This window comes from Onychomys torridus, chromosome 18 (assembly GCF_903995425.1).
Source record: "Onychomys torridus chromosome 18, mOncTor1.1, whole genome shotgun sequence".
Taxonomy (NCBI): domain Eukaryota; kingdom Metazoa; phylum Chordata; class Mammalia; order Rodentia; family Cricetidae; genus Onychomys; species Onychomys torridus.
The window spans coordinates 32,527,670-32,554,718 of record NC_050460.1 but is presented as its reverse complement, the minus strand read 5'-3'; the positions used below and the strand labels follow the sequence as shown (position 1 = coordinate 32,554,718).

At 48.0% G+C, this 27,049-nt stretch overlaps 1 protein-coding gene across 4 annotated transcripts in view; it reads left to right on the top strand.

Annotated features, from left to right (window-relative positions):
* The first annotated feature begins 4,514 nt into the window (after nucleotides 1–4,514).
* The window catches only part of Cracdl (CRACD like), a 119,500-nt gene continuing 96,965 nt past the window's right edge, over nucleotides 4,515–27,049 (top strand). Inside the window, exon 1 of one of the 4 annotated variants that reach the window (XM_036168160.1) lies at nucleotides 4,515–5,023. The gene's annotated coding sequence lies outside the window, so the exon portion shown is untranslated. Of the gene's footprint in view, nucleotides 5,024–6,793; nucleotides 6,926–14,171; nucleotides 14,389–27,049 lie in introns of those variants that run through there. The other 3 variants (XM_036168157.1, XM_036168159.1, XM_036168158.1) reach the window with 3 other exon arrangements.

Genomic DNA, 27,049 nt, shown 5'->3' with positions numbered 1-27,049 from the left:
GTTTTAAATAACACAATCCTTTTATAGTTCTGGGGATTGGAGTCCTGGTAGGAATCTCCCTGGGGTAAAATCAACGAGGCTCGAGTGGGAAGACACTGTTTTTTAGCATTGGAATTCCCACTTTCCTGGGCTCGTGGCCCCGTCCTCCACCCTAGCGCAGCATCCAGTGGAGTCCTCCTGTCTCCTGCAGGCTCTCAAGATGGTCCCTTCTCCCATGAGCAGCTTTATGACTGTGTTGCCCCCGCCCCCCACTTCCCCACCCCCGCAGGTGATCCAGCAAACTCTTCTCATCCTGTGCTCAGCTGACAATGATCACATTGCTGTAACTTCAACTTCCTATGAAGAAACAAAGCCATATATGCACAAGAGTCTAGGGTGGGAGCTGGAATACAGTGCCTGAGAGTAGTCATGGGTGGCAGGAGTCACTCGGGGACAAATAAGTTGTGTCTGTGGGTGCCAGAGCCTTAGGCACATTCATACCACCTCCCCCTGGAAGTCCTGTCTGCAACTCTTAAAAGGAAGGCAATGCTGGAAAATGCACTGGAGGTCATCCACGTACCATCAAGGAACGCTATGACATATCCCAGAAATACAGCAGTAGTAAATCTTAAATATGAAATTGTAAAATAAGCCACATAGCAGAATGTTAGCAAGGTGTTAAGAATTTAGACTTATGAAGACTTCATTATCACACGGGGAAATACTTGGAGTATAATGCAGTTCTTTAAAAAGACTATAAAATTATTTGTCTTTACCTCAACTATGTTTTATATATTTTTTATTTTGAGCCAAGGTTTGGGGTGTTCTAGGCAAGTGCTCTGCCTTTGAGGTGCATTCCCTTCCCTGCGCCTTAACTTCATCCACGTAGGAGACTCCAAAAGCCTTTTTAATAGTAAATAAAAATGGAAACACCAACGAAGCAGCAGCAGCAGTGACCTCTGGGGTTGATATTGCTGGTGGTCTCTTCTTCTTTCTCATCATGCTGGGTCCATCTGTTCAGAAAACAATTAAACGCACAAAGAAAGGCCCGGTGAGGCCAGAGAACTCTTGTATGTGTTTCCTCTGAGCGGTTCTGGGCATTTTCTTGGCAGCCAGGCAAGGCCTGGCTGTAGGATCAAAGGAAGTTGGTGTAGATTGTGGTTTTAAACAGAAGAGCATCATGGGAGGACTAAGGGGTCAGGGCACTCACTGATGATGTCAGGAAGAGTGGTATAGAGTGGCTGCCATGGGGATCAAGGCCATGGGGCTGGGGTGGGGGACTTGTGGGCTAAGGCAGAAGGGAAGGGAACAGAGCATTGAGGAATGACTGAAAGTAAGTAGGTCAGTTAGGGAAGAGAGTCTGACATGGAAGGGTGGGTGCTACAGCCTCATATGGGAGAGCCACACAAGGCCAGTCATGGTGGAAGTTGACTTTGGGAGTCTCCTTTTAGTGCTCTCTGGAGGTAGAATCTCTCAGTTGAGCCCAGAGTGGACTCACATGGGCTAGCCCAGACAGACAGCTTTTGGAATATCCCTTGTCACCATTTTCTGGGTGACGGCTAGAATTCCAGGCAAGATGGCCTTGATCTCAACCAGCATTTACGTAGGTGCCAGGGATTCAAACTCCAGCCATTACGCTCATGCTTCAACTCCACCACTGCCACCAAGGCTTTCCTGGGCAACAAGCCCGTTGCTTGGAGGATGACAACCAGGCTGGCTCCTGGCTCCAGAGCTCCACCCGCAGAGCTTGCCTGTGGGCTCTCTGCTTTGGGAATCTAATGAAACCAAAGACACTGGCTGTCTTCCAGGAACCCACAAACAGAGGCTGGGGATGAATGGTCCCGAAGGACACAATGTCCCCACTGGCAGCTTGGGTGAGAAAGCCCATGGCTTACATCTCCTCACTCCACGGTAAGTCTCTCATATAACCAAAAGAACCTGCAGGGCAGTGGAGACTCATTCTAGCTAAATCTCCTTATCGACAATGGTGACGATGGTGCCAGAGAATGTCCTGGTCTGCTTTCTAGAGCTGCGGCAGGAAACTCTGAGCAGAAGCAACGTGTGGTGGTGGTGGTGGTGGACCCGTGTTTTACTTACACAACACAGTCCATCATTTAAGAAGCCAGGGCAGGACCTCCAGCAGAAACTGGGAGGCAGAGACCCGCAGTGAGACTTGTGGGAGTGTTGCTTCCTGGCTTGCTTTTCTTCTTCTTCTTTTTTTTTTTTTTAAACAGCCCAGGACCACCTGCCCAGAGGTGGCACCACCCACAGTGAGCCTGGACCTCCCACGTCAATCATCCGTCAAGATAATGTCCTCCAAGAATGCTTACAGGCCAATCTAATGGAAGCATTTCCTCAGCCAAGGTTCCCTCTTCCCTGATGACTCTAGCTGGTGTCAAGTTGACCAGAAACTAACCAACACAGGAATAATTGAGTGGAAAGGAAATAGAAATACTTTAAAATGTAAAAATAAAAAGCTTTTTAAAATGTTGCTTTCTGATGTTCTGAAGGAGGCCTCTTTTTGGGGGTAGGTAAGGCTCAGTCTCCTTTTCTAAATCCAAAAGCTTCTCTGTTAGAGACCACCTGCTCAGCAGTAAGCACACAGACGTGGGGTTCAGATTCTGGCTTTGCCACTAGGTACCTCTGTGACTGTGGCCGCGCCCCTTGCTTGTTTGCCCACAGTCCCTCGCTTGTAACATGGCAGTCACGGTGGATTTTGGCTCAAGGTTCTGCTGGAGACTGCTTGTGAATGGCTTGGAACAGCATCTGACTTTTGACAATGATGTGTCTGTCCCCCAGAGTAGACATACAGGACTCAGGAGTAGCATGGCCTTCTTTGTCCTGTCAGGGGGGTCTCCTCCCTTGGAAGGGGAAGTTTAGGGATGGCTAAGACAGGTTTACTAGCATCTGAAAAGCCACCAACCCTGTCCTCTTGGCTGAGCTCTGGTTTCTGTGGGCTCTAAGAAACTGTTTCCTTTGAAGTTCCACAAAGCCTTACTTGGACCTATTAGCTTTTTCTCGACTGGCTTGAAGACTTGGGGATGAAGGTGCTAAGTAAGGGCTTCATGGACAGCAGCTGAGAACCAGAGCTGTCCATGAAGGTAAAAGTCCCTGGGGGTGGGAGACAGGTGCTCTTCCTTCTCACATCCCCTCCTTTGAAAGCAGAAAGGTCCTCACTCTCCAGCCTACAGATAATTTCTATGTTGCTAACCTAGTCACAAAGTTCCCAACCACTTTCTATTTTGGGTGTTGACACCATGTTCTCAGCCTTAGCTAATCACCAAGATCCTCTGGAATTCTTTTTTTCCCTCTGAAACCGTCCAGGAACTTCAAAAGCCACCCACAAGCACATACAAATAAAGCCAGAGGCTTCTGATACTCTGGAAACAAAATTCTTAGGTTAGAAAGACAATTTATGGAGTCAATAAATATTTAGTGGTTACAGCCGTGCAGAATACATGTGGATCAGAATAGCAAGCATCAGCAGGCTCAAGGTGGGTGAGGGCACGGGTTTGCTTGGAGTCGTTCAGTTTGGTTTGAGGATTTCAAACAAGGCAAACATACACACCTAACCAACTCATTTTCTCCTCTGTGAGTCACCTGCTCACTGTGAATGGTTGTTAATTTGGGGGCTGGGAGACTGATTCACGATTTGTTTATGTTCTTTTCATAGAGGGAATTTAATTCATTTAACCATCAAAGGGGACTTTTAAGTGACTAGCTTGAACCAATGGGATTGATTACATCAATAAGTTAAAAAGGCAACTAACTTCCTTTTATGTATCCAACTAAATGAGATCTATCGCCAAGTTCTTTTCCCGTCTTCCTATTCTGTTTGGGATTTTGGTCTCATTTTTCAGCCAGCTGTGGGGAGAAGCTTTTCCAAATATTGGTGCAAGTGTGGGCTTTGGGGGTTCTCAGTGTCCCTGGTCTCAAGCCATCACCCCACGTCTCAACCGTGGGGTGTGGATTCCTCTAGATCTCCCAATAACGTAACATCGCTGCGAAGTCAGAACTCCAAGGCCACCCACTCCAGTGCCACTGTCTGATGGCAGAATTCCCCTCTTCCAGCTGGGGCTCATGTTACTGCAGTCTGGGTGCCCTTCTGGGACTCAGTTGACTTTCCTGGTACTTTCTCCTTGACACGATGATATCGGAGGTGCTGGCTGGTGTGATCCTGGAGAGATGGTTCTTGGCTGTGCCAGCAGACCAAAGCTTGGGGAAAAGTGGCACTCTGTAGGTAGCTGATTAGCTGAGCAGGTATTCAGAGCCAGTTCATTTCCTCCCAAAATGGGGCAGTGCCTCAGTTAAATGTGAGGGGGACGGGGAAGCAAGGCTGAGATATCTCCTCCAGTCTTTCTTCCCACACTTGGCCAGTGCTACAGCAATGATTCACCTAGAGACGGGGCGGCAGCTTCCCCCATGAGCCTTCAGACGCTCGGACCCACACGGTTATGAAACAACAACTTTTACTTGTATTCGTACGCGTAGGTCCCTCCCTTGCACCCAGGCGCCCACTCTCCGAGGACCAAGTGGCAGGGAGGTGGCGCGCAGGTGTCCCGACCGATTGTGGGCGTCCCCGTCCCCGCGGGGGTCCCCGGGCCCTCGGGCCTCGCGCAGACAGGGGCCGGCCAGGCTCCCAGCTCCGCAGCGCCGCCGCGTGGGGTGGCCAGGGTCCCGCGTGCCCGGCGGGAGCTGCGCGGGGGAGGCGCGCGGGCCTGGGCGGCGCGGAGCAGAGCTGAACCGAGCGGAGCAGCCGCGTCCGCCCCCGCCGGGCCGCGCGCAGCCGAGCCGGGAGCCGCGAGCGCGCGCCCAGCGCAGGGCCAGCGCGGCCGCCCGAGGGTCGCGCCCGCGTCCGCGTCCATCCCCCGGCCGCAGACCCCGCGCTCCCCCGCGCCCTACCGCCACCTGCTGCGCGGTGCCGCCGGCCCTCGACGCTGCGGCCGGGGGTCAGCGCGCACCCCGGCGGAGCAGCCCCCGCGTGTCCCCGCGGACTGAGCCCTTCCCGGCGCGCTGGCCAAGCACGGCCACGCTCCGGTGCCAGGTACCTGGGACTGTCTGAAATGGCGTGGCCACGCAGCGCGCGTGGGGCGCAGACCCCCGCAGGGTTGGAGGGAGTCGGGGCCGGGGGTTTGGCGTGTTCCCGAAGTCTTGTCCTCACGTGGAGCTGGGGAGGTGGTGGCGGGCAGAACCCAGACAGCCCGGGCTCTTCGGACCTGGGCCCCCCACCAACCCCCCACCGACCCCCCACCGCCGTGGAGGCCACGTCCACGACACCGTAGCCGGTGGGGCCCGAGAGGAGCCAGACGTGCAAGTGCCCAAAGTTTTCCTCTGAGCACTTGGCTGGACTTAACTTTGAAATGTGAGGCAGAGCTGAGCAGTTTAACCAGTTTTAACACTAAGAAAACAGAGGCAGAGGGGGAGAAGGAGAAGGGCTTGCTGCGTGCGTTTCAATTCTTAGTACAGGGCATAATCATGTCTGTCTCCAAAGGCCACGGTGAGGGAGACCAGTGGACACAGTGTCTTCCTTATGCTTCAGGTCATGGTTTATTTAACAGGTCTGGGGTTTAGGTTACAAGCCACCAGAAGGGATTCTGAGTTTAATCTTAGCAGTGTTCAAAATTTGAATCAACAAATATTTGTTGAGCAGTCACTTCGCTTTCAGTGGAAGGTGTACATGTGCTGAGTGAGAGCCTAAGTAGTTGCCCAAAATGAGCTTGCACTTGGCTTTTGAAATGCAAGGGAAAAGGAAGACCGCGGTGTGACTGGACTTGTGGCCTGCAGGTGGACAGTTGGCATCGCGTCAGAATTGAACCAGAAAATCCAAGTGGGAGACAAGCACCCGTGTGATCCATTGGGAGCCCACCTGACACCTTCCAGAACTATTTTAAAGTATGCCCCTCCTTTGGCGGAGGCTGGAACTTCCTTTTACCTAAACACATAGCAACGACTACGAAATAGAATCTCCCCAGGCTGGTGTTCCTCGGGAGCTTTAGTCATGCAGACACACACCTGAGATGACTGAGGACTGGGGCCACCTCAAGAGCTCGTTGAGATTATGAAATGGTGGAGAGAAGGCTCCGTGGGGTGGTGTGAAGATGCCTTCCCTGCCTTGAGCTGGGCTGGATTCCAGGCTCAGTCCTAGCGTTGTGCAATTCCTTGTCTTGGAGCATGAGACAAGAGTGAGGAATCAGGGAGACTGGTCCTGTCTTTACTTAAAATTGGGGTACTTTGCACATCATGGATTTTCATATTTAATGCTTCAAGATGTTGCATGAAACATTCCTAGTAACATTACTTTTTTTTTTTTTTTTGATAACCCTGGAGACATTTGTCTTTGACTAACTGATGTTGTAGGTTTGCTCTGCCTCTCCAGCAGTCCTTCCCATGTGTTGAATCAGTGTAGTATCCAATAAGTGTAGTATCCATCTCGCAGCCCCTGGCAAGTGCATGAGATTTGGTACAGGGTAGGCTATCTGCTAGGATAGTTGACCTAGGTGCATTACCACTCAGCATGGTTCCTTGGGCCTTATCAAATTTTGCTGTGAAATCTTGGTTTGCCCTTATGGAGAGTGAGAGAAATGATAGTACTCTGAGTGTGCGTGCGTGTGTGCGTGCGTGCGTGCATGCGTGCGTGTGTGTGTGTGTGTGTGTGTGTGTGTGTACGCGCGCGCGCACTTGCTTCCGGAGTCCTGTACTGAAAGCCTAGCCTCCCTGTGAGGTTTTATGAGATGGTACCTTCTGCATGGGGTTTAGGGCACATCTCCCCTCCTTTGGCTGTGTGAGAACACAGTGAGTGAGGTACCATCTGTGAGTCAGGAAACAACCCTCACCGGTTACCAGATCAGCTGATGCTTGGATCTTAGACTTCCAGAACTGTGAGCAACAAACTTCTGTTGTTTATAAGCCACGCAGTCTCCAGTACTTTGTTACAGCAGCCGGAATGGTATGTAGCAGCCAGCTCTCAGAGCGCTCTCAGCTGCAATGAGAGACTATGTGGGAGGGCCTGGGGCCCTCCTGTGGGCTAACTTTTCTGGGACTTGGCAAGCTTGAGACTCTGTACCTTCTCCCTGGAAGTCAGCCCAGGCAGATAGTCTTATAAATATTGTTTGTGTTGTACAGAGACTCATTGGAAGCATCCGAATCAGAATAGATACATTTCCTGCTGCAGGCTTATTGTGAAAGGGATGCAGCTTTGTTTGTTTTTGTTGTTGTTGTTGTTTGTTTTGTTTTTAATAGTAAACTTAATTTTGCCTCCCAGATAGAGTATTTTGGCTTCCTTTTTGGTATAGTTAGTCCTAGGCTTCTGTTTCCTTTGGGCCTGATTGAAGGGATATTTCAATCAATGTATAGCTTAAAGCAGCTTGCTCCCCTTGTCTTTCTTGTTGAGGTGGTGACTAGGCACCAGGAAAAAGCCACAGAGGCATCTGGACATGGAGAAGGTTGCTTCTTTTGTGTTGGTTTTCTTGCTGTTCTCCAGGGAGCCCATCCTCCTCAGTCCCCTCACCCCACTCCAATGCTACAGTGGTCTCCTGGCTAGGGTTTCTACTGAGTATTATTTATCTGAGTCTCACTCTTGGCTTTTGCATAGGTCCTCAGACTCCTCTCCCTAAGGAGACTGCTCCCCCTAAGGTTTCATCAAGGTCCCTATTAGGTATTGGATAGCCTGTGGAGGTTCTCAGAAACCACACTAGGCTGCCATTTTTGCATTTCTGGGCAGCCCTTTCCCCACATGACACATGGGAAGCTGGACCAACGCTCCCCATGCTTGTCATGTCCCCCTCAACCTTTCAGAGGTTCTGAGGGCAGAGATCTTCCCCAATTCATCTCCTCCCAGGACCGGAAGAGCTTTTTAATACCTGTGGCCAGGAATGTTTCGTAGGTTGTTTCTGCTGTAGTTGAACTCAAGGCTTAGAGCAGGGCTTTCCACTAGAACAGGAAGGCTTTGTCACTGATCTATGACGAGAATATAAACATAATTTTCTTTTTTTAGTATGAGGGCATCATTTCCTGGCACAGCAAGGTGACTATAGGTGAAAATAACTTACTATACATTTCAAATCCAAAAAGAAAATATTTTGCAGAGTGGCGGTGGCACATGCCTTTAATCCCAGCACTTGGGAGGCAGAGGTAGGAAGATCTCTGTGAGTTTGAGGCCAGCCTGGGCTGCAGAGTGAGTTCCAGGACAGCTAAGGCTACACAGAGAAACCCTGTCTAGGAGGGGAAAAAAGAGAGGAAGAAAAATATTTTGCATGCTCCCAATGCAAGGAAATAATAAAATGCTTGGGGCGATGGATATGCCATTTGTCCTGATTTGATCATCACACTTTGTGGTACACAGATGGAAATCTCATGCTAACTACCCTACTCCCCTGTCCCTGGAGAAACTGGGTGTCCCAGTGATGTGGGAGAGAGGAAAAGATGGAGGGAAAAACTGAGAAAACAAGGCAGGAAAGTACCTCTGCTCCCTTCGGTAGGCTGGTCTGGGTTGTATGCACTGGACTTTTTAATTTCCACAAATTTATGAGGATTCCTGTTTCTGGGGCTGCTGCTTCATCTTAAGAACGCACCGCGGTGTTCTTGGCATTTGGGATGAGACAGCAGACAACGGAAAAGTTGCTTCTTCTGATGGCTTAGGAGTCTCATCTAGGGAGCAAGGTAGGCCCTTAGGAAGGTTGACGCTCTGTGTCTGAGCCCCGGCTTTTGCTCACACTGGATTCATGCTGGTGCTGGAGGTGAAGTTTCTTGGAAGGGGTGAGCCTTCAAATAGACTTAGCTGCATGAATGTAAGAAAAAGCCAGAGGCCACTAAAGCATCCTTTGCATCTGCCAGCGATGTGTCTGGCTGGTGTGCACATGTGTGGACGTGGTGGGACCGGCAGTGTCACCAGCAGGCAGGATAGCAAGAATATCTGGCAGACTAAGCTCTTCTTGTTGTCTCCAAGCTGAACGGACATGCTGACTTCTCATCACATGCTGTTAATGATTCTCATCAAATCCAGAAAATGATTTTGAACTTTTAGGTCAGATATATATATATCCTAAGAACACACGTGTGAGTCTGAAAATGTGCCCCCAAACTCTTTGTATTGATTTAAGTGCTATCTAGCCCCCACTAGCCTGAGCTCAGTGGCTGCCTTGTCTCTGTAACCTTAGTAGTGAGCAGACAGGAAATGAAGGCACAGGTGTGCCAGCATCAACGCCAACCTCGGAATTTCTGTCAGCATTCCTGAAGAGATTCCTGGGAGAAGGCAATCTCAAGTAGTTTTTGTGATTAAGGTTTTTTTTTTGTGTGTGTGTGTGTAAAGAGACTAAGAAAGAGCCTTTGGGGAGGTGAGGCATGGGAAGTTATCAGTTCCTCAGGCCTTTGCCTAGCAGTGGTGTGTGGGACTAACTTCTCAATGTATGCTGTTGTAGAACTTCCAGAAATACTTGCCGTTACCTCTGAAGTCCACACCCAAATCTCTCATGGTTCTGCATCCAAAGTCTCATGTCTGTGCGAGGCACCGGGCCCCTTAGCTGTGGTGCACACGGTCTCCATGAGACACTTAGAAAGACATGTCTCAGTGTGGGACACAGAAATGTCAAAGGAACTTGGCTTTCTCACAGCGGGGAGTCCATTCCAGTGAGGTCAGGCTTAGGTTTCTTCACTACTGCTTAGAAGCGTGTGACCTCAGGCTCCCCATGGAATAGGAATGGTGATGTACACACACACACACACACACACACACACAATGTTAGGTATTAAATAATGTAGAGAATCCCTTATCAATTATTTGCAGGTATTGACCTTAGAGAATGCAGAAAGATGAGGGCCAGTAAGTTGGTATGCCCCAAATCTATGAGTTCCATGCCTTGCACTAATATGGAAGAAGGAGAGATTGTCCTCTGGTCTCTACATGTGCACTCACACACATATGTGCACGCTCACAAAATAAAGAGTATTTAAATAGAAGAATGTGTGAGGACATTGATTAGAGTTCCCAATTAGAATTTCCTGTGAAACAATACAAAGCATAAGAGGGCTCTTCAGTATTTGGGGTCTGATATTATTTCAGAAGAATGGGTATACCTGTAGTATGTAGTGCTCCAGAGCAGAACTGGTGATAGACGATGCCGTGCGGGCAATGACCTTAATGCAATTTTAAACATGCAGTGATAAGCAAGGATAGAGTAGGTGGAGAGATACCATTAGGCAAGATGAAGGCCCACAGTACCTGCATGCCATATTACACGTATTCCCATTTCCATCTCTCTGCAACATCATATTTCCCCACTAAAACGTGGTTCCAAGGACCAGACTTGAAGTACTAGCAGGGAAGGCACACATATTGTAGGTGCTCCGAGCCAAAGATGTACTTGCTACTAAGGGAACATGGGACTGCTCTGTTCTCCATATCTGGACTTAGATGACCAGAACAGGTGTCAACCCATGGGTAACTGGATTATGCCTGGATATTAGGTTCCTCTATATAGTCATATGCATATGGATATTGAGTGTCTTTTCTGTATTTAGTGTCATGATATCTGAGGCCCAGCTGTCTTGGGTATATTTAGGACTTTGTGAATATCAGGCATCTTTTGGGCCTCCCAGCTCTTGCTATCTGTATTTAATACACACATGCCTTATTTAGTAGTTCTTTGTATTACATATATCTTACAGGATTCATGGAATGCATTTGCAAACTTTTCCTCTGAACTCAATGTTTTTCTGGGTTTTTTGTTTGTTTGTTTGTTTGTTTGTTTTTGTTTTTTCCGAGACAGGGTTTCTCTGTGTAGTTTTGGTGCCTGTCCTATATCTTTCTCTGTAGATCAGACTGGCCTTGAACTCACAGAGATCCGCCTGGTTCTGCCTCCCAAGTGCTGGGATTAAAGGCATGTGCCACCACTGCCTGGCTAAATTCAATGTTTTTTAAACAGTAAACCAAAGGCATATAAAAGATTGCCTCGAATTGGTTTCTCAGTGCTGTTTTCTGGATTGGTTATGTTTTTGTGAAATTATTCTCTTATTGATATAGGTGAGCTGAGGTTCCTGGGGACCTTCTGGGAGCAGGTACAGGTCTATATCAGGCTGTGAAGCTTGTTCATACCCATTTCGGGTTTGGGTGCTGAACTTTATGCTTAGGGCTGGCTTTGGCTCTTGGCTGTTTAGGAAAGAGAAGTGACCATGGGAAGAAGTTCCCTGTTATATGTGCTGCTTTGAGTCTTGTTGAAATTGGTCCCAGTGGTTCACTGTTCTTGGTCTGGTTATGGCTCTGTGGCCAGGTGCAGTGTCTACTGAGCATATTCAAGGGCACAGGGGGTCCACACATTCTTCCAGGGCATAAACTGAGACATAGATTTCTTGAGTTCCGTTTTCTTCTCTGCAATTGACATGGGAATTGCAATGACCTACTCTGGAAGACCATCTCCAATCTGTACCTGCTATTTCAATAAGACCTTGTTTTATGCTTTAATCATACATACATACATATACATATATATGTAATACATAAATATTTTTTTCAAACAAGTGTTTACCAGCACACTTTTTTTCTTTTTTTCATAGTGTGTGTGTTCACGTGTGTTTGTGCTTATGTGTGCAGTATATCTATGGAATCCAGAAGAAGGTGTCAGATCCTTTGGAGCTGGAGTTACAGACCTTGTGAGCCACCCAGTGAGGGTTTGGGAACTGAACCCTTTGCAAGAGCAGTATGTGCTCTTAACTACTGAGCTCTGAAGGCTCCATTCCCCAGGAAACTCTCTTTGGTCTTTCCAATTTGTGACTTAGAAGCTACTGCCATAGAGGTGAGGAGGGTGAAGGAACAGGGCTTGCTGATGGGTCAGACTCCGCCACTAAAGGTCTGAAATTACTTGGCCGTACCTATTCCTGGGGCAGGTGATTCACTCTCTATAAACTGATCATTTCCAGAGGACCCAAGATCCATGTGGTTTTGAATCATTGTTTCAAGTCAACTAGAATCTCTGTGGGAATTTAGTTCCTTGCCTCCTTTTGTGTCTCTGCATTCCTATGCTTTCAACATACTCTTGGCTGGCTTGCCGATGAGATCTCAACATACATTCACAAGCATTTGGAGGGGGTGAGCTACCCTTTTCTGAGGCCTGGCCCATGTTAGCTTGTTTTCTTCATGATCTTCACAAGAAAAGGAAGGCCTTTGGGTTGAGGTGTTGTGTTTGGTGAGTGTCATCTGGTACCACATTCTAGAACAGAGAGACATCAGGAGGCTCTGATGGGGGTGGAGGTGGGGAGCTGGCCAGGCAAGCAAGGAAGGCCAGGAAGGAACACTGCATTGAGCAGGCCTGTCGGACAGACCGGGTTGTGCCCAGGCTTGTGCTTTGGCTCACTGCCACCACTCAGCTGCTCTTTGGCTGCTCTCTTGTGTGGTGCCAGGCCAGATGCTGCCAGCAGACTCAGTAGTCTCACCATCAAGCAAACCCAGGGACAGAAAAGGAGCAAGTATCTCCACATCATTTGAGGCATATCCTTCCAAACACCTGTGCTATATGAAGACCCCTGAATGTACTGTGTTAGAATATACAGTCACCCTTTGGTAGCTAGTTGTGAGTTCTGCATCCATGAATTCAACCAGCTACAAATTGATAACATTTGACAAAACAAAAAACTTGTCTGAACTGAATATGCCTGGACTCCCTCCCATCTCTGTTCTCTAAACAACACAGCTTATCAGCTATTTGCATAACATTTGCATTGTGTTAGGCATTATAAATAATCTAGAGATGATTTGAAGTATGTGAGAAGATACGTGTAGTTTCTATGCAAATACTAAGCTGTTTATAATTACTGTTTTTGTTTATGTGTGTGTATATATGTCTGTGTGAGTGTATGCCACACGGGTGTGGGTGACCTCAGGGGACAGAAGAGGGCACCAGAGTCCCTGAGCTGGAGTCGCAAGTGATGTTTGGGGCACCTGGTGTGGGGGCTGGGAACCAAATGAAGATCCAGCAAGCACTAACTGCTGAGCCATCTCTCCAGCCCTGACATTTTAGTGAAGGGTGTACTGGTTGTTTCCATCGTTGCTATGATCAAATTGACGAGAAAGCCACATGAGAGAGGAAGGACTTTATTTTTCCACTGTCTGGAAATACAGCTCATTGTAGTAAAGAAGGCACGATAGAGTTCATGGCATCAGTGAGACTCCTCACTTCTCAGCAAATTAGGAAGGAAGCCAGAGTTTGTGCTGGAAGCGAAGCCAAGTCGTAATTCTCCCACCAACGTCTGCCCTCCAGCAAACCTTCTCTAGCTAGGTCCCATGTCCTAAACATCCCACACCTGCCCGAAAAGTGCCATCAGCTAGAGACCACGTTCATACAAATGAACTCGTGGGAGAAATCTTACATTCAAAACATAACAAAGAGACTTGAGTATCTGCAGATTTGGGTTGCTTCCGTCCGGGCCCGGGGACCCCAGTCTTTTGCAGATCCTGTGGCATGAACGTGTTTACTAAGCAGAGACGATGTCTGTATTGTTTTGTGGGCTGCCTTTTCAAAAGTAATGTGTGTGTGGAGTTTCTTTTCCACGTTCCTGGGTTATTAGACGTTTCTTCTTTGCATCAGCCCCATGGCTGGGAGAAGTCCCATTCTGTGGATAGGTCTTAATTTCCTCATCTAAGCCTCACCTTGGATAGATGTGCCATTAGGTCATTTCTCACTTTTTCACCATTTAGTAACAGTACAACTGTGAACACCTTCGTCCATGTTTTGTTTCTTCACAATTAATTGTCCGATTCCTTCTGAGTACTTAACCCTGATGTAGATTTCCTGTGTGTATACAAGACCACCCCCCACCATGTGTCCTGCCTGGATTAAGTTTTTTTTCACTCTATGTTTCTTTCCCATGAGATGAATTGGAACTGAGATTTCATGCGTCTTGGTCGACAGCATCCGTGTTCTTTGGGATTCAGTATTAATTAATCTAAGCAGAAGAAGGTTGAAGGCAGGAAATGCAGGGCTGACAGATTGCTAAAAGCCTGGTCCTCGGCTAGACACCCAGGTGGAATCTCAGCAGTGGTGCAGATGGCCCTCCAGGAAGTTTTGGTGGCTTCAGGCCACATGCCCGTAACCATCTACTCATTCTGTGGAGAGTCTCATCTGCTGTTCAGAGTCCCTGGAGACATGCTTGAGGATCTAGGACCTCTGCCAGCATTCATGGGAGGACTGCATGGGTCTATGCAGGTGCCTTTGACATGAGCCCTGAAGTCCCAGCCCTGTTAATCTTAGAGAAATCAGAGGGAAGCTCCCAGCCTGAGGATCGAAACAGGTGGGAAAAACGAGGTGAAGACACATGCAAATAAGTCTTCAGACTCAGGGTGCTTGCAAGCCAAGAGCTGGGAAATCAGGTCTTCAGGGGACCTGCCTCCTAGGAGAGGGCACCGGAGATGTGAGATGGGAGGTGAGTGTTCTCGCACTTTCTCGGTACTGGGTGAATACTGAGGAGCCCTCCATGGCTGGGCGTGGGTGGGAAGCAACACTTAATTCACTGCTATGTAAATAGCTGATTTTTCTTTTTTCATGAGTCATAATTGATCAGCAGTCAGCTTATTTTTCCTTCCCCGTTCATTGGGCTTTTGTATGTAATCACTATGAATTCTGGCGTCCGTGTGGTTCTCAGGAACCCCCTGAGCAGGGGATTGTATTTTCTGTTGGTAAGAGGGCAGTAGGCTGAGAAAGGGTTTCATGAAAGACCATGTTTTTAGCAGCTCGGAACACTGCCAGGGGCCCAGGGAATGTGGGAGACAACGGATGGAGGTGGACAGCCACGGATCTTATGGTGGGGGCCCTTCTGACCCCCAAGAGCAATCATCATTCCTGATGGATGAACTATTTAAATGACTTGGTGCTCCCTCTAGTTGGTGGAAGCAGGTGGGAGCCCTTACCTGCTCTGGGGATAAGTCCTGCAGGGGGCCCAGCAGGTCACGCTTTTACTAGGTCTATCCAGGAAACCTGTAGCTTTGGACAAACGGGAAACTAGGAATGATTTGCCCTTCCCCAGTCCCCCCCCCCCCCCCCTCTCTTCCTGCCTCCCTTTCTTCTCTTCTTATTCTTTCAATCTCCCACATCCGAGCTCTCACTCACCTCAGGTTTCTATGGCACCTTCTCTTTACAGATGTAAAGCAGGATTTTATTTTTGTATTCCAGCCATTTTCCTTTCATTTGGGGGTGTGCACTGGTTGTGTTGTATGAAGGAAACTATAATGATTATTTTACTAGCAGACTGTTTCTCTCAATGCTTCTCATGTAGAATGAGTCTCTTAGGGGTGTATGTGTGAGGGGTGGGGGGGAGAAGGCGAAGGCTGGATATTCAGAAGGCCCGGTGCAGACCTTCACTGCCCTGCACTTTCAAACAATTAATAACTGGAGAAGGGCTTATCATTCTTATTACTTTGAATAATTCCTCCTTGACCATCTCGTTTGATCCTTACAGTCACTCTGTGAATTTAGAAGGAGGGAAACTGAGGCATAGGGAAGGGAGGTATCTTGGCCAGGGTTGCTTAGGTGGTGAGCCAGAGCCAGAGAATGGCACACTGTTTGCTTCTCCAGTGTGACTCCGCTGCCCTGCAGCTTGCCACATGCCCTGTGGCTGTTCATCTTATCACCACGGAGACAGCTGAGCTGGCCAACGAGGGCTTCTGAGTGGCTTTCTCATTTGCTGTCTCCATTTCATGGAGAAGCAAACCGAGGGACAGCCTAGCCACAGGACTTATCCACGTCATCATGACGTAGAAGGGCAGGGCCTTTCTTCATCTTTTTTTAAAATTTATTTTTATTTTGAAACTTACATGTATGTATATGAATGCCATGTGAGTGCAGGTTTCTGCAGAGACCAGATCCCCTTGAAGCTGGGATTCCAGGCGTTTGTGAACCAGCTGTCATGGGTCCTGGGAACTAAACTCAGGGCCTCTGGGAGATCAGCAAGTGCTCCTCACCACTGGGCATCTCTCTGGTCTCCATCCTCTTATTTTGTCTGAATTTGGAAATGCCCAGTGAGGGGGAAATGTCCTTGTGAACTCTCCAGTGTTCCGTTCCATGTAAGGAATGGCTTGCTGGGATGTGTGCATGGCTAGAGCTGGGTTGGAGCTCTGGGAGGGTTTCCTTATTCCCCAGTCCGTATCAGGGCTTTCCCCTGTGGTTCGTCCTGTGCTCAAGCCCCAGACTGTAGTGGTGGCAAAGAGTCCCTCCTGCCTCTCCCTTCCCTCAGTCAGCAGTTGGCAGGAGGGCAGGCCAGGAAGCTCACAGGGAGGCTGACTGGACCCAGTCCACACTCTAGCCAGGCCCTTGCTGTTCAGTGAAGCCTTGGCATCATCTTCCTCACATCGTGGGAGGCTGTTGATGCTTGGAACTGGGGGAAGATGTAGACACTGTGTCTTGTATGGACACAGCAGATGGGGGTGACGAAGGTCAGAGTGGGGGGCAACATAGCTGTGGCTAGAGATGCTGGACACTTGGTCAGACTAGAGTGGGTGGCAAGCTATGCCTTGGGTGGGGTGGCAGGCAGGACTCTGATGCATTATGAAGGGCACTTGAGGAAATCCAGCCCATCTCAAAGTAGAGCTCCAAGTCCAAAACGGGGCTCTTTCATTCTCTAGATGTGGGGGGTCTCCTTGCTTCTGTCTTCCTCCTGAAAACTGGGAATGGACTACTCCTAGGGTTTTGTGGATTCGGTAGGGCACTGATGCCTGTGTAGTGCTTACCCCATGCCAAGCTGAGAGTGAGCGTATGTGCAAGTCCATTTTCTATGGGTATAACAAAAGAGTCAAGGCTAGGCACTTTGTAAAGATAAGAGGTTTATTTAACTTTGTCATTCTGGGGCTTTAATAGCATGGCTCTGGCACCCTTTGGCCACATTGTGAAAGCTTGCTGACTACATCCCATGATGGTAGTGGGGGAAATTGTCAGCAGAGGAGGAAATTATATGGCAAGACAGGAAGCAAGAGAGATTGGGGGGAGCCAGGCTCACTTGCATTTGTTTGATAATGGACTCTCGTGGGAACTAACTGGGATCCCCTGAGAATTACCGTAATTCCTTCTGAAATGCCCTTCCAAGCACCTCATCAGTTTCTAGTAGGCCCCACTCTTTATAAAGGCCCCTCTACCTCCACATCACCGCACTGAGGAGCAAGATTCCTGCACATGATGTTTAGGGGGCACAAACTACACCCAAGCCACAGCAGCAGGTGATTGATGCTGTTGAGTCTTCCTTTGCCTGCTGAAGGGACGGACAGATGGAGGATACTGCCGGCTGATCAAATGCTATGCTCCAAGCGTGGTTAGGTGCTTACGGAATAGTTAGGTCTGATGACTCTCCGTCTAATGAAAAAGGTTTGAAATGGTAGGGGATGGTAACTGGAGAGATGGCAAGTGGTTAGGACCCCTAGCTGATCTTCCACAGAACTTGGGTTTAATCCCTAGAACCCATATGGGGGCTCCCAACCACATGTAACTCCAGTTCCAGGGGATCCCATATGCCCCCTTCTGGCCTTCCATGGATCTCGGCACATATGCGGTGCACAGACAGACATGCAGGCAAAACACCCATATACATGTAAAATAAAAACAAATGTTTAAAAGTAGAAATGATGATCTGTGTTTTAAGGCAAAGCAACTCCAGGTGGGAGGCAAGCATGGCTCCCCTGTCGCCAGCCCAGGAGACCCAGGTGGGTCTGAGGGAGTGGGCTAGAGTTCAGATCTGGTGGCTGTAGCCCAGAGTTGTCCATTGGATCCTGGGCTGGCACTGGGTAAGGCGGCATGGCTGTGGGTGGCTGTGTCTTGAGTTGTCTGGCTCCTTGGGCTATCCCCAGTGAACTGCTTGCTTGCCGTGTGTCTGATGAACTGAAGGAACAGATACTTGCCAACCATCATCTGTTCCTTCCCTCTTCTGATGGACATCCAGTCTTTAGTACAGAGTTGCAGTTTCAGCTACTGACTGTTCACTGGATTCAAGTTCATTCTGGATCCTTTCCCAGATTTTCTAGCCAGCTTTCTGTTGCTTCAGGAAGTACCCAAGGTAACCGATTTATAAAGAGACGTTTGTTTTGGTTCATGTTTGAAGGTTCCAGTGCATGACCAGTTGGCCCATTGCTTTAAGATCTGTGGTAGGAGGGTGATGGTGAGGAGCCTGTGGCTGCACCGACCTGATCACATCATGGCTAGAAAGCATAGAGAACAGGAGTCCCCCAAATCTCCTTCAAGGGTGACCCAAAGACCTTCCACTGAGTGTCACCTCTTAAATGTTCTACCACCTCCCAGTATCACCACCTTCTCTTTGGGGATCAAGTCTTCAACATACGGAAAACAATGATCTAAAAAGCAGTAAAGGATCAATAAACAACCTACCATAGTGTTTGGTTTCTTCCTCTATTTTTTATGTTGGCATGTATATGTCGTGTGTGTGTGTGTGTGTGTGTGTGTGTGTGTGTGTGTGTGTATGTGTATGTATTTGCATGCCTGTGGCTGCACTTGTGTACATACATGTATACCTGAAGTCCTCCTCCATCAATCCCCACTTTATTTAATGAGGCAAGATCTCCTGCTGAACCCAAGCTTGCTAATTCCAACTACTCTAGCTAACCATCTTGGCCAGTCTCCTGGGTGCTGAGACTAGAGGAAGCCACAGTGTCTGCTCAGCTTCTACCATGGTTCTGAACTTGGGTCTCCATGCTTGCATAGCAAGCTGTTTATCCTCCCCAGCCCTGGTGTTTAGTTTCTTAAAAACTGACAACTCTTCCCAAAGCCACAATTCCCTGTTGTATATGTGACATTGAACATCTTGGAAAACCTTTACATGACAGTGACTATGTTTTCACAATTCATCATTAACAACAACAACAAAAAAAAAAAGATACCAAGTCTTGATGTTTGCATCGGTGACATTGTATTTTATTAATCCTCTCCACATCCACACATACTTGAAAAATCACTTGCAAACATGGTATAATATTGATTTCTTTTCAAGATAGTACTTGTATATAAGAAATTCTGGTACAAATTAAGGTTTGTGTTTGGAAAATTCATATTTGTAGGCTTCCAGAGAAGCAGATAGGGCAGCCTGCCTTTGTAGTTCATTTTTCCTCTTGAGAATTTTGCCTGTAATTTAAATAGTTTCCACCAGGAGGTGCTATACTCATGCCATTCTGCATTTGAGAATTTCACCCCAACTATGAGATGAAGTATAGCTTTCCACTCCCTAATATTCTTTAAAATAGAAATACTTTATACAAAAAACCTATATGACTGAACAGAATAATGTCTAAAAGAAGTAACAAAACATAAACTCAAATTAAGCAGCGGGGCTAAGAGAACAACTAAATCCCAATGAATAGTCACTGTTCTATTCTGTTTAATTCTGGATTTCATTTATTTTTAGCTATCAGGCATTAAAAACAGTCCCAAGCATTAAAGCAAATTTTCACTACCAAAGAGACGGAAGTATCATAGCCACATGGTGCATTAGCAATAGAAATTGGCAGGCTGTCTACATTGCCCACTCAGAGATAGGACTGTATCCCAAGACCCACGTTTCCTATTGAACCCAATTATGAAGTTCTGGCTCTCTTATAGGTATGTCTTGCCTCTCAGAATCTGGTTTCTTAGTGAACTTGGGCCTATACCTAGCTCTGAGACACAAGTGGGTGTCAAGCCAATTTGAGTATGAACTGCATCGCCACTAGGAAGTCAGGTAGGATACTGACTTAGTTTGGATACTAGGAGGTTGCGGAATCTTTCAGAGGCATGGCCAAGCAGTAGGTCATTTCATCACTGGAAGTAAGGTGTGTCCTTGAAGGGGCAATCAGACCCTGGTCCCTTCCTCTGCCACACCATTAAGTAAACAGCCTTCTTTGTCATACGTCACCCCAGAGAGCCCAGTGCCACCATCCAGAGCACCAGGATCTGTCATCGTGGTTTTGTGTGAGTTAAAACCTTTGTTCCTTTTGAATTGACTTATATCAAGTATTTGTTACAGTAAAGAAAATTCCTCTAAGCAGATCTCAGCTGTTGCAACTGATGTGTGAGTCTCACTGGGGAAAGCTACGTCTCTTCATCTGTCCAGGGCTCCCTCAGCCCACAGCCATTGAGGATCCTGGGGCACACTCAATGAATCTGTCACTTATGTGCAGTGAGGTTCCAGGAGAGAGCAGTGAGGGTTCTGAGGGATGTATGGATCTAAGATGTGGGCATAGCCCAAGCTTGAGCTGGGCCTTCCACTTGGGAGGTCCCTAAGATCCCATGGGGGATTATGGTCATGGACAGGGAGGCACAGTGTCAAAGGACCACCATAGTTTTAGGGGCCCATCAAAGGGTTTTAATTTCTGACTTTTTCAGATCAGAAGGAAAATGTGACCTTTGGGTTAAAGAAAATGTTTCAATATACAATGTTGATCTATTCATTTTTGTACTGATTCAATAATAAAATGAGCTTTAGTCAGTTGTTTTAATGGAGGAAGAGGGTCTTGAAGACAAAAATATATGGGCCCAAGAAGTCCATAATGTCCGCATAGGTTAGAATGTGACAGAGGGTCCTTGTGACCCAGAATCACAAAGATAGGAATGGTCCAGAACAGTGGAGCTAAGCTGGTGACTTGGCTTATTGCGGTATAGGATGGGACATGAGGGTTCAGGAATCTACCATTGCCAGAGCTCAGTCTGTCAGTGAGGATGTCTTGTTTCTGCAGGCTCAGGAGCAACTTAGACATTTGTGAGAAGTGGATGCTTGGGAATCACAGGCCCTTTAGAGTTCTAGCTAGGCTGGATTTTCAAATACCGTGAACTGTTTGAGGTCTTCCCTGCCTGGGCCCTTGGACATGAGACTTCCATCTCTGCTTTCTCATCTGTTGGTGTGGCAGTCATTGACACCAGTCTGCAGAAGGGAATGGCATGCTGCCTGTCAGGAGGCCTGTGCCTCAGCGCTGGAGAAGGTGGCTTTCCTGGCCCTTGGCTTACTAGGCCTGTGTTAGCAGCCCTGTGACCGCCCAGGCCTCACCCTGCAGGCTGACTCGGGAGGTCTGGGTGGGACTGTCTGAGTCTAACAGGCTTTGCAGGCAGATTTGTTGTGCAGTTGTAGTGAGAGGTACAACCTTCACCCAGGCAAGTCTGGGCCATGGTCAGGGAGACTTGATTTCCAGGTACAGGCTCCAACCTTCCCTTGGGAGGTAGGAGCCTGAGACCTGTCAGGAGATCCTAGGAATGTGACTGGCCTGGCTGACAGACACTCCCATTGGCTCACTGGGCAGGTGCATAGGCCCTCCTTTGTCCTCAGCACCCATCTTCCTGGCCTTCTTCTTTTTGACCCATGGAGTGAGTTGGGGGAGCTGCTCCTCTGACCTGGGTGCACATCGCTGCTGCCCTGATCCATTTCCTGCACACTGCCAATTCCAGGCGGGGGAAGTCGCACCTCTACAATAGCACTGCATGGAGGATGCTCTCTTACACTGTACACAAGGTGCAAACCCGGTGGGATGCGTGGGCTCAGAAAAGGGGAGCCTTTTCCAAGTAAGGAAGCACAGGGCACATTTGCAGCTGGGAGAAAGGTCTAGCTACAGAGCAGGGTTATGTCTGGAGGAATGAAGGGGTCATGGCCAGGCTAAAGGTATCCTGAGTGGGACTTGGTGGTGAGGGTCTGTGTCCTTGTTACTCAGGGGTCTAGTTTTGAACCAGCCCGGACAAAGCTCTAAGTACGTAAGTAAAGTAAACAAAACAAAACAAAACAAAAACAAACAAAAAAAACTAGGCTGAAGCCAAACTTGAGGAGTGCTGGAGGTGACCCACTCAGCCAGAGCTTTGGGACCAGCCAGGACCGGCTTGGTGGGAGTTGCAGCGTTGCCTGGCACAACCCTAGACCTAGAAAATACTCAGGAAATGAGCCAGGGAAATGCTTTTGCTCATGATAAGATCCAAGCTGGATCCTCTAGGAACGGAACTCAGAAAATCTATGCAACTGGTGTGAAGGGTATAACACAGTTGTACAAGGAGCAAACACCAGCAGCTGTACACATGGAGATGTTGAGATGTTCCACCAAGGGAGTAGTGATGCCGTCGATATTTCAGTTTTCCCCAGATAACTTGTAGACTTACTATAATATCCAGCTAGGATCTAGGGAGATGACCAGATATTGAAATATGTATTTATAATAATTTGAACATTTTGACATTGGGGTGAAAATAATGTTTTCATGGAAAATACTAGAAAGTCTAGAAATTGTGGTTTGATGTATTTCGTTGATATTTAACTATAACTAAGGTTAAAACTTAATCCCAGGTACTTCCCTACTTCGACTGTAGCCTAATTTTTTGTTTGTTTGTTTGTTTGTTTGTTTTATTTTTTCTTTACTTACTTAAAGACAGAGCTTTGTCCACATAGATTAAAATTTAAGTGTAGGTTGGGGATTTAGCTCAGTGGTAGAGTGCTTGCCTAGCAAGCGCAAGGCCCTGGGTTCAATCCTCAGCTCAAAAAAAAAAAAAATTTAAGTGTAAGAATAAAAATGTTAAAGTACTGAATGAAAATGTAGGTAAGTGAGCAATTATGAGATGGGAAATACCTTTCTGTACCATAGTACTAGAGACTGAAGCTTCAAGGCTACGGCTGTTGTATTTGAGGACTGTGTACATGTGTAAACTTTAGTATGCATAAAGAGATAAAACAGGAAAGGAAATCATCAGTTACATGGTAAACCAGGAAGAATGCTCACAACATATAAGACAGGTAAAATAATCAATATGCCAATTTTTTGTTGTTGTTCATTTAAGATTGGGTCTTTCTTTGTAGCCCAGGCTGGCCTTGGACTCACGACCCTCCCGCCTCAGCCTTCCAAATACTGAAATTAAGAGTGCATACCACCACTCCCAGCTGAACACCTGTTACTGTGAAGGAATTTCCAGCTAAGAATAGGGGAAAGGTAGGAATTAGTTCATAACGGGAGAAATGGCGACTTGAGAAAGACGTCAATCTCAGTCGCAGAGATGCGTGTAAAATCCAATACTAGATCTGCTGGCAAACTAGCTGATTTCTGGTGGGTTTCTTCCCCCCCCCACACACACCCGTTGGTGTGGATGATGGCATTCCTCACAGGTGGAGGTGTGTGGCAGGGACTCTCCTGGAACTGTGGGAGTGGAAGATACAAGCTCCTGCCAAGCAATTTGGCAGTCCGCCCCACAACCTTTAAAAGGTTTCCTCCCTTTCCCCTGCTGATCCCATTTCTAGGGTTTCATCCTGGGGACACAATTAAGTTTGCAGGTAGAGATTCCTCTGCAAGGATGTTCGTTCCTCCCAACGTTATTTATAAAGGGGAACATTTGGAAACCACGAGTCATGGGCAGTGAGTCATTCCTATGTCAGACACAGTCAAGCCCTTAGGGACACTTCCGAAAACTGCAGAGTCGCAAGGGAACGCCGTGATCTAAGGTTGGAAGGATGATGGGTCGGCACCGCAGGAGGAAAGCGGATCCATGGGGAAGAGGTAGGAACCACGCTGCACACAAGACGTGTTAGAGAAGGGGCTGCTCTTCCTGTTTTATTTTAGTTTTTGTTGTTTTGTTTTGAAACAGGTTATAGGGTCTCACCCTATAACCCTGGCTGCTTAGGCCGTCCTGTACCAGTGGTCCTCAACCTACGGGTTGAGATGCCTTTGGGGTCAAACAATACTTTCACAAGGGTTGCATATCAGATATTTACATTATGACTCATAGCAGTAGCCAGATTACAGTTGTGAAGTACAACAAAAATATTTTATGGTTGGGAGTCACCACAACATGAGGATCTGTATTAAAAGGTCACAGCATTAGGAAGGTTGAGCCCACTGCCCTATACAGACCAGACTGGTCTGGAACTCGCAGGAATCCTCCTGAAGTGCTTCTACCTGCAGAGTGTGGGATTTAAAAGTGTGCACCACTACTCCTGGCCTCGTCTTCATGTTTGGCAGGTTGCCTTCAGTGAGCTGAGCAGTATTGGGTGAGTTCTGGTTAAGATTAAAGAGATGCCTCGGGTAGGCGCCTTAGTTACTTTTCTATGCTGCAAAAACAACTCATGAAAGACAGCACTTAATTGGAGCTTCTGGTTTCAGAAGGTCAGGGTCCAAGATGGTGGAGCAAAGGCATGGTCACAGGAACAGCAGAGAGCCTGCAGCCTGATTCACAGCCAGGAGGCAGGGTTGAGGGTGGGAGGCAGACACACTGGGAATGGCGTGGGCTTTTGAAACCTCAAAGCCCATCCCCAGTGACAGGCTTCCTCCAACAGGGTCACACCTACTAATCTTTCCCAGACATTTTCACCAACTGGGCACCAAGTATTCAAATATATAAGCTTATGGGGGTCATTCTTAGTCAAACCACTATGGTGGCTATACCAAAACAGGGTGGAAATACACCTGTAGGCTCTGTCGGGAGTAATGGACTTTATGATCCGCCTTAGGTCCATGAGGCTCCTCCTCTTTCCCGGTTACAACCACTTCCAAAGAGCTGCTGTCCCCTGCCCCTGTTCCTAGTGTGCATGATGGATTGGGGAATTCAAAATCAAACCAAATAAAAACATCTTCTAAAAACTTCTAAAATTAAAAAAGTTCAGGGCTGGGGCCTCGAGAGATGGCTCAGAAGTTAAGGGCACTTACTGCTCTTACAGAGGTCCTGGGTTCAATTCCCAGCCCTCAACTCTCTGTAACTCTAGTTCTAGGGAGTTTGAAGCCTCTCCAGGTACCTGTAGACATGTGGTATACAAAAACTCACACAAGTACACACACATAATGCTTTAAAAAATACTAAAAGAAATTCAGGGCATAAAACTTTTAAAAGATGAGTAACATTCAGGTGTATATAAAATACAGCTCCATTTTTGTTTTCAGCCCAACGAACGGCTTGATGATTAGGAAAATCCCTATTTTTCTAAGCACACCCTAGGAATGGCTGGTGTGCTGGGAATTTGTTTTCTTCTGTATTCCTTCTTTGGAAGTTTGGGGGCCAGTTCTCCTGGCCTGACAGTGACCCCGTATGGTAAGCCCATAATGCATTCACACTATATTGGCTCACAAAGCTCAACCAAATTTTAATATTTGAGATGTGTGTAAGATGTAAATGTACTTTCATGTACTGCTCCTGTCCCTGCCTGGCACCAAGTGGCTGACTGTTCTTTCCCCCTGCTTGGCATCCCATCTGTGGTGGTGTGAATGAAAATGGCCCCCATAGGCCCATCGGGAGCGTCACTATTAGGAGGTGATGCCTTGTTGGAGGAAGTGTGTCACTGAGGGTGGGCTCTGAGGTTTCAAATGCTCAAGCCAGGCCCAGTGCCACTCTCTCTTCCTGCTGCTTATCCAGACGTAGAACTCTCAGCTCCTGCTCCAGCACCATGCCTGTGTGCTGCGATGCTTCCCGCCATGGTGATATGGACTAAACCTCTGAACCTTTAAGCCAGCCCCAATTAAATATTTTCCTTCATAAGAGTTGCCATGGGCCGGCACTTGGAGGCAGAGGCAGGAGGATCTTTGTGAGTTCGAGGCCAGCCTGGTCTACAGAGCAAGTTCCAGGAAAGGCGCAAAGCTACACAGAGAAACGCTGTCTTGAAAAACAAAACAAAACAAAGAGTTGCTGTAGTCATGGTGTCCCTTCACAGCAATAGAAACCCTAACTAAGTTACCATCTCTATGCAGAGCGGTTCTCCTGCGCCCCATCCCTGACACCAGCAGCTCAGTCCTTCACTTGGCAGAGCTGATGGTCCATGCTCTCAGGTGACTTCCATGAAGTCTCCCCATCTTCTGGAATAGCAGGAATCTAGGCAGCAACTTCAGGGCTCCAGATGCCTCCAGATCTCTAGAGAATCCCCAGGCGTCCTAATCCTGTAACCAGAATGGCTGACTGTGGCATGTTCCTACTCACACATCACTCATCTCTCTAGGGGGTCCCAGAAGGTACCCCCATGAGTGCTCAGAAAAGATTCCCATCATGATACTCTGTGTTGGCTGTTTGTCAGACAGGACCATCAGGGTCAGAAGAGAGGACTTAGCTATTTCAGAGGAGAGGCAGCTAGACATGGATCTTCTCCAGTCCACTGTATCCTTTGTCTCTGGGCCTGGGTGTCCTGATATATGGCATGTGATGTCCTTTCCTGTCTTTCTCTGTCACTCGATGCACTCACTGTCTTGAACACATCATGCTACTCCTTCACCCACGCCACTTTGCTAGCAGGGATGCATAATGGTGAAAATATTGCAGATGCTGTCCCCGGGTTACCTGTCTGGACTGTACCTCCAGCTCACTGGGACTGCTGCTGACTTGGGACACTGCCCCCCAGGAGCTGAGGGCTTGCTCAGAGAGCATCCCAGAGGTCCTAGAGTCCTGGTGATGCTGTGTGAAGCAGACCCGAATAAGGGAGGTGCTGATGGCATCTGCCTGCCTTGCCTCCCAGCTGGGGCACTTCCCCTTGGGCCCTTATTTCAGCAGAAACAATGAGGGAGGAGCCTGTGGGTGGTGTCAGGCTATCACAGGAGTGAAGAGTCAGCACTGGGAGCTTGGGAAGGGGTGGGTGGGGCAAGTGCTCCCTCCGCCCCCAGAGGCTCTAGTTTGGGGAAAGTCTCCAAGGAAGAGTCTCCATTAAAGGGGATGGAAACAAACAGTAAGCCTGCCTGGCTCCTGTCCAGCCGTGTCACCTTAGAGCCACCATTGGCGGTGACAGGAGCCAGCTTATGTAACCTGAGGGGGTAGTGAGACTAGCTGAGGAGCTGGGGGAGTCAGGCACATGATTCAGGATGCTCCTGTGTTGCCCGGCCTACCTGGTCCCCATGTGCCCCTTTGCCTGCCTCACAGCTGGGTAGAGTACAGGCTGTGAGCTGGAGTGGGGATTGCTCTTGAGCTTGGTGGAGTCCTGGGGGTAGGGCAGGGCTCTGTCCCGTTTCTCAGGGGCCCTTTTCTGCGGTTGAAGACACTCAGGTGTGCAATTACACGTTTATCCACAGCCTCTCCATGCTTTGGTACAACGACATCTCCATCTCCCTGGAAACCTACTCTGGGGTTCTTAGCCTAGGATGCAGGCACAGACATTGTTTGCATAGGCTAGGCTGCAGCCTGGTGCTCGAGGC